The 8,003-nt window shown below is 48.5% G+C and overlaps 1 pseudogene; it reads right to left on the bottom strand.

The window, feature by feature from the left end:
• Nucleotides 1-4,723: 4,723 nt before the first annotated feature.
• On the bottom strand, nt 4,724-7,476 carry LOC116747063 (annotated as a pseudogene).
• Between the last annotated feature and the right edge of the window lie 527 nt (nt 7,477-8,003).

Below are 8,003 nucleotides of genomic sequence, written 5' to 3'. Positions count from 1 at the left end.
AAAGAACCTGGGTCCCAGATGCCTGTGGAGCCACCATATCAGCCTTGGTCTGCTTATCTCTGGACTTCGTTCAAATGAAAGAGAAATAGACTTATTTTTTGTTTTTTGATTTTTTTTTATTGGAGTATAATTGCTTTACAATGTTGTGTTAGTTTCTGCTGTACAATGAACTGAATCAGCTATATGTATACTTATACCCCCTCCCTCTTGGACCTCCCTCCCCACCCCCATCCCACCCATCTAGGTCATCACAGAGCACAGAGCTGAGATCCCTGTGCTATATATACAGCAGGTTCTCACTAGCTATCTATTTTACACATGGTAGTGTATTTATGTCAAGCCTAATCTCCCAATTCATCCCACCCTCCCCTTCCCCCCGTGTCCACACATCCATTCTCTACATCTTCGTCTCTATTCCTGCCCTGCAAATAGGTTCATCTGTACCATTTTTCTAGATTCCACATATATGCATTAATATATATTTGTTTTTCTGACTTACTTCACTCTGTATGACAGACTCTAGGTCCATCCACATCTCTATAAACGACCCAATTTCATTCCTTTTTATGGCTGAGTAGTATTCCATTATATATATATGTACCACATCTTCTTTATCCATTCATCTTATATCTTGTTTAAGCCACTTATTTATTTTCTGTTTTACCAGCCGCACCTAATCCTAACTGGTAAAGCAAGCATAGAATCAGAGCTCAGGAAAGAGAATAGCCCAGAGGGATAGTTCACAGAGGCCAGAGTATGAGTGCAGAGCCCTTGCTATCCACCCCAGAGACCACCTGTGGCAGGAGCCTCAAAGATGGCCCCAATGATCCTCACCTCTGAGTGTTCACTCTCTTGTGTACATCCTTCCCGCAATGAATAGGGCTGGCCTGTCTAGCCAATAGGATACCACAGAAGTAACAGTGTGTGACTTCTGAGGGCCATAAGGGACACTGTAGCTTTCGCCTTGCTGTCTCTTGATTCAGTCCTGGGGAGAGCCAGATGCCATTTGAGAGGACGCTCTCGCAGCCCTATGGAGAGGTGTGAGGAACAGGTGAGGAACAGGGACCGCCTGTCAACAGCCAGCCCCGTGAGTCAGCCATCTTGGAAGTCAAGTCCCCGGAGACTGCAGCCCAGGCTGGACTGCACCTCATGAGAGAACCTGAGTCAGAACTACTCCCAGACTCCTGACCCACAGATACCATGAGATAATAAGTGCTCATTGTTGTTTTAAGCTAAGTTTTGTTATACATCTGTAGCTAACCAATACACTACCACGTGGGGACCTCTCAGCCAGCTTGTCTCTTGCTTCTGGTAGGTGGAACACAGCCAGATTCCTGCTCTGTGGGCCATGGGCTCTGAAGCAGAGCAGGTTTTAGGTTTTTCTGAGGGCATGGTCTTTTTCTGTTTAGCTCCCCTTCACACCTGTGGTAGCCAGCCTCCAAGATGGCCTCTGGTGATCTCTGCTTCCTGGTGTTCACGCCTTTGTGTAATCCTCTCCTGTTGAGTGTGGGTTGGACTTAGTGGGTAGAATAAGGCAGGAACGATGACGGGTGACCAGGAGACTAGGTCATAAAAGGCAGAGTGGCTCATCTCTCAATCTCTCCCTCCCTCCCTATGCTGTGGGAAAGCTTGTCTGGAGCAGCCCTATAGAGAGGCCCCATTTGGCAAGGCACTGAGGCCTCCTGCCAACAGCCATGTGAGTGAACTCAGAAGCAGATCCTCTAGGCCCAGTCAAGTCTTGGGAGACCACAGTCCTGGCCGACAGCTTGACTATAGCCTCCCCTGAGCACCCAGATTCCCAACCCTCAGAAACTATGTGTGATAATAACTGTCCATTGTTTTAAGCTGCCAAGTTTCAGACTAATTTGTTAAGCAGCAGTGTGTAACCAATATCTTCCCCATCACAGTGTAGTGGTTAACAGCTGAACTCTGAAACTAGACTGTCTGGACTTAAATCCTGGTTAGGCTACTTTGAGGCTGTGTGACCTTAAGCATGTAACTTAATCTTTCTGTGCCTCAGCTTCCTCAGTTATAAAATGGGGAATACCACTGTTACCTACCTCATAAGGTTGTGAGGATTAAATACAAACATAAAAAGGGCTTAGCAAGGTGCCTGGCATATAATTAGCAGTCGGTAAATGTCAATTGCTATTTTGGTTGGTACGATCCTGGCTGATGCAGAGACAGTGTGGGGATGAAGTGAGGGAAACACCTGCCAGTAGCACCACGATCATGACCTCCAGAGAAGTAAGGGGGGATGAGTATTTGCAAATCCTGAAACAGGCCCCCGTGGTTTTGCCTCCAAGTAGAGCATAACCGGGCTCTGCGTATTGCAGGTGGGACCACGCTGCCTGGGTGAGGAGAGGCAGCCTTCAGGATGGTTCTGTGGATGCCAAGGCCTCAGGTCATGCCCATCCCTGGGTGATGCAGCCACGATTCTGAGCATGCGTCCCTGGATTGTAACATCCCTGCTCTGGAAGATGGTCAGAGAACGCTTTAGAAAGCTTGGACTGCGGCTGAAACTGGAAATGCTGGAATTTCTGGTTTCCAGTATGCAGGAAGTGTGAGTTTCCCTTTTCCCAAAGGAAAAAACATTTGATTCCAATTGGTCTGTAGGCCTGGAATAAGCTTTTTTCCTCAACTGGAAGGTATTATGGACTGTGTACGCTAAAGGAGAGAAGGGTTAGGAAAATGTAAGCAAGAAACTTTTACCATAAAAGTAAAATACATTACTAAGTGAAAGAAACCAGTCTGAAAAGGCTTACATACTGCATGATTCCAACTATATGATATTCTGGAAAGCACAAAACTATGGACACAGTAAAAGGATCAGTGGTTTCTGGAGGTGCGGGAGGGATGAATAGGATACGTGTCATTATACATCTGTCCAAACCCATACAACACCAAGAGTGAACCATAATGTAAACTCAAGAGTGAACCATAATGTAAACTATGGACTTCGGGTGATGATGATGTCAGTGTAGGTTCATCAATTGCAACAAACGTACCACTCTATGGGGCATGTTGATTACGGAGAGGGCTCTGCATGTGTCGGGGCAGGGGCGATATGAGAAATCTCTGCACCTTCCTCTCGTTTGCTGTGAACCCAAAACTGCTCTAGAAAATAAAATCTATTTGTTTAAAAAGTAAAGTGAGAAAGAGCATTTGATTTGAGGGCATATTATTTTTTTTTTTTTTTTTTTTTTTTTTTTTTTTTTTGCGGTATGCGGGCCTCTCACTGTTGTGGCCTCTCCTGTCGCAGAGCACAGGCTCTGGACGTGCAGGCTCAGCGGCCATGGCTCACGGGCCCAGCTGCTCCACGGCATGTGGGATCTTCCTGGTCCGGGGCACGAACCCGTGTCCCCTGCATCGGCAGGCAGACTCTCAACCACTACGCCACCAGGGAAGCCCAAGGGCATATTATTTAGAACTCCGTTGAGTACAAGTACCAGAAGTTTCAAGATTACTGAACCTCCGAAGGAGGTTATAGGTCATAGGTGTCTGATGAATCGGAAGACAGAGATTTTTGCTCTGGAAGATGGGAGGGTGCTGCAGTGGGCCTCAGAAAGGCCTGGAAGGCAGCAGGGAATACGAGTAGAGGGAGAACTGCTGTGGCCTGTTCCTCTCTATTCGAGCATCTCTTTATTCTCTCTCCCTCTCTCCTCCTCAGCCTTTTGTCCCCCCACAGAGCTTGCCTTCTCAGGCCTACAGCATCCCACAGCCCCCCTACTTACACAGAATGGCTTTCTGGCTCTTCATAAACACTGTTTTCTTTTTCTCCATCCCAATCCTAAATTCCTGGGCAAGGGGACGCTTGGTGGCCCAGTACCTTGGGGCCGATGTCTGCTCCCTGCGCCAGCAACTCTGGCCATGGGGCAGGGGTGGGAGCACCTTACAAAGGAAGCTGTCTGGAGCCCATCCCTGCAAAATAGCGAATGGGTGTACCAGGAGCTGTGCAGGGCTGGTGACTTTTAGCTGGGCCCAGTTCTGTGACCTGTGACAGTCGTCCCCCAGAAGCAGGCTATCATGTTAGCTGCTGGCAGAAATCTGCCCCACTTTCTGTGCTTGGCTGCTGGTGCCTGCTTTCCCTTTTGATTTAAGGCCGGTGCAGGGGCTTGGATTTGGAGCGTGGCATTGGAGGAACTCTTCAACGCCAACTAGCCTTAATTCCTCCTTCTTATATAACTAAATGGCAACTGAGAGGATATTTGGATTCCGCTTGCTTTTTTTTTTTTCGTTGCAGTTTAGTTATTAATTAGTGTGCAAAAAAAAAAAGTAAGTAATAAAATATCCTTGTTTATGTTCTAGTCCGTGGGTCTGTGTGCTCATTAGTTTGCAGCCTGGCGTGGGGATCGGGAACGCTGGGCCCCCAGGGAGTGGGCCGGACCGAGGGTGTCAGCGTCTTCCCGTTGCGGAGGCGATGGGCCAATGCAATTCGTTCCTCTTCCTCCCTCCCTCTCTCCCCCACCCCTCCCCCTCCCCTTCCTCCCTCCCTCTCCCCACCTCCCTCCCTCCACCTTCCTCCCTCCCTCCCCCATCACCACCTTCCTCCCTCCCTCCCCCCTCACCACCTTCCTCCCTTCCCCCCCACCCTCCCTCGCCTCCCCGCGGGTTCTGGGCGTCCTTGCAAGGCAAGCGCTTCCTGAGAGGGTGGCTTGGAGGCCAGCGCAGTCATTCTTTAAGGAAGGGGGGATGGGATCAACAAGGCAGTTGAAACCCGGTTCTAGGCGGCCTCCGGTGGTGCCCCCCGCGGGGCCCAAGCCGCCCCACCTCCGCGACTGCCCGGAGCCCCGATGCGGACTGTGCTGGCTGCCGCCACCCGGCCTTCCGTGATGCACCCCTTCACTTCGGGGTGGATCGGAGCCGGAGGATGCGGGGGCTCCCGGAGAGTGTGACTCAGAGGGGCAGAGGTCCCCCAATTCTCGAAGCCTGCGAGCCCCAGGGCGACCCTTAGCCCCAGGGCAGCGCGCTTGTCCCCTTGCAAAGATGGACTGCGGGGGTGGGGGTGGGGCCGATTGGTGAACGGGGCTTCTGGCCCCTCCCTGGAGGGCTTGGAGGGTTGTAATTCAGGCTGGCCCGCCTTTTCCAGCCCCTCTCAGCTCCATCCTCCCCTCCATCCCCAACCCCCCTCACCCCGAGCCGGAGCCCCAGCCGTCGGGCTGGTCCGGCAGGCTGTCCGGGGCAGTCTTGACCTGACGCGGCAGGAAGGAGGGAAGGAGGGCTGAGCAGCCTGGCCGGGAGGCCGCACTTCTTATCGCCCCCTCCCACCCGGGGCTGGGGGGCTGGGGGCTCCTGCCCCGCTGGAGCCGGGCCGGCTGAGGGCGCCAGCTGCCTTGGGAGCCGGTTTTGGAGGTGGGGTCAGGCCGGGCTCTTAGGCCTTGTTCACCTCATGACACACCAAGAAATTTTATATAATATCTCTAAGACATTCAGGGGAGAACTGGAGAGTATTTGGAGAGTCAAAATGTGGCCTGCTGGAAAAGAAAAAAAAGTATTTCTGTGTATTATGTAATCATTTCTGTGTATTATGTAAAAAAATTAAGTGTGTTGAATATCAAGTATGTATATACGTTTTTCTAATGAAATCTTTCCAACCCTCCCTTTTATTTTTTACTTTTACTATGGAAAATTTCAAACATATACAAAAATAGATGAGTAGATAATCCCCAGCTTCAATAATTATCAACGTAGGGCCAATTTTGTTTCTTCTCTACACCCACCCACTTCTTCCCCCTCCTATTATATCTTTTCAATTTTTAATGATAAGTTAAGCTTGCGTTTTAATTAGCCTTTGCTGTGTAACAAGCCACCCCAAGGAATAGTGGCTGAAAACAACAATATTTTGATTTGTCATGATTTGGTTGGCTGGGTACTTCCTCTTGCCAGTTTTGACTGGACTCACTCAAGAGGGAGGATCAGCTGGGCTGGAAGGTTCCAGATGGCCTGACTCACATATCTAGCTGTGGACTAGGACTCCTCAGGTCTCCTCTCCTCCATGGCTTCTTGTGTTCTAGTAGGCTAAGTGGACTTCTTTATATGGCAACCAGAACCTTCTGGGAGAATCAAGGCAGAAGCCTCAAGCTTCCTGAGCTAACTGTGGCAGTCTCAAGTCACTTCCACCCACTTCTATTGGCCAAAGCAGGTCACAAGGCCAGTCCAGACTCTGGGATAGGAGGGTAGAGAAATAGACCCACCCTCGGATGGGAGGAACAAAGTGCAGTGACACATGGCAAAGTGAGTGCTAGCATGTGAGGGATTGGTGGTCTTTAACCAATCTAGTACACAGTTAGCTTTTATCAACATATCTTTTTACATGAGATTTTATGCTTGCAATGGCCACACACAATTCCTGATCTAGACTTTTTAATGATAAACAAAATGCTTGATAGTCACCATCAAGGAGAAACTTTGTTAGTACAGGTAAGCAATTGACATTTTTTATCATCCGTTTAAAGTTGTACAACAATTGAAATTATATTTAAAGAATCTGGCAGCTCTTCCTTTAGTGGGCAGATGAAAAGTTGATATTTCTCATGGTAATGCAAATGAATGTTTGACTCCAGACATCTCTCCCTATAGACACTTGAAAATGAAGATGAAGGTCTTATTTGAAGGAGGCATGTGCATTATGAGAGCAGTAGACCTGCAGTTGGCATGGACACCATAAAATCACACATCAGCCACAAAAGGATAAAGGTGTCTGATACATGTGGAGATGGGGTTTCAGGGCACGCTGCGGGGACCCTGCTCTGCCAGCCTCATGTTACACTGCCGAGGCTCGGTCCATGACAACCTCTGGTGGGGCAAGAACAGGCATGGCAATGAACTCCAAGTTAGGGGCTCCAATTAGTTGTTGTTGGTTTTTTTTTAATGGAGGCATGGTTGCTTTACAGTGTTGTGGTAGTTTCTGCTGTACAGTAAAGTAATTCAATTCTTTTCCATTATGGTTTATTACAGGATATTGAATATAGTTCCCTGTGATCCAATTAGTTTTTGAACAAGCCAAAGGAAAGGCTCTTCAGAGTTGTAGTTACTCTTAGCAGAACTGTCATAGTACTGAAGAGTCTTCTTTTATGGAAGATGATGGACTTTGCCTTAACTTTCTTGTCCTTAATATCCACCTGTTGCCACACAACATAATGAGGTTATTTTCACATACTTGTACCAGATCTCTGCGCCAGTTAGGCACATTCCTGTAAGCTCTCGATGTTACGTCAAACGTTAAAATTCTACGTTGGGTTTGGATATAATAGCCATCTCTCCATCCACCAAATTTCTCCCGACCAGCTCAATATATCCCATACATTGACCTTAATAGGTCCTCTGCTGGTGTGGAACACAAAGGAATGGACCTCAACCTCAAACATGGCTACGTTCTTCTCCAGTCACCAGTCAGTGACGTTTCATGAATGTAGTTTTTCCATCACCAACCAATACAAGTTTGAACGGAGCTTGTGATTCTCCTTGGGCAGCCATCACGGTGTTTCTTCCAGAAGCATCTCCATGCTGAGGGTGCTATGACCATTATTCTTGCATTTACTATTAACATGTTAGCATGCCCCATCTGTGTACCCCCTTTGTAAAATTAGGCAACAGTCTTCAAGACTACTCTCACTTCTGACACCAACTGCAGAGTTCAGGGGTCCCCAAGATCACCCTCAGGTCTGATTATTTGCTAGAAAGACTCACAGAACTCACTGAATGCTTTTATACTCATGGTTACAGTTTATCACTGTGAAAGGATACGGATTGAAATCAGTCAAGGGAAGAGACGCAGGGGGGCAGGGTCCGGAGAGGTCCAAACCCGGAGCTTCCATTTGTCCTCTCCCAGTGGCGTCATGGATACTGCTAACTCCTCCCAGCAACTATGCTGTGACAATATGCGTGGAGTATTGCCAACCAAGGAAACTCACTTGAGCCTTGGTGTACAGAGTTTTTACTGGAGCTTAGTCGTGTAGACGTGGTTGGTTGTCCACCCTCTGAAGGCTGAGCTGATACCATGT

The sequence above is a fragment of the Phocoena sinus genome, chromosome X (genome assembly GCF_008692025.1).
Source record: "Phocoena sinus isolate mPhoSin1 chromosome X, mPhoSin1.pri, whole genome shotgun sequence".
In the NCBI taxonomy this organism is placed as follows: Eukaryota; Metazoa; Chordata; class Mammalia; order Artiodactyla; family Phocoenidae; genus Phocoena; species Phocoena sinus.
The sequence above is the reverse complement of the archived record's forward strand: the minus strand, read 5'-3'. Positions and strand labels throughout refer to the sequence as shown.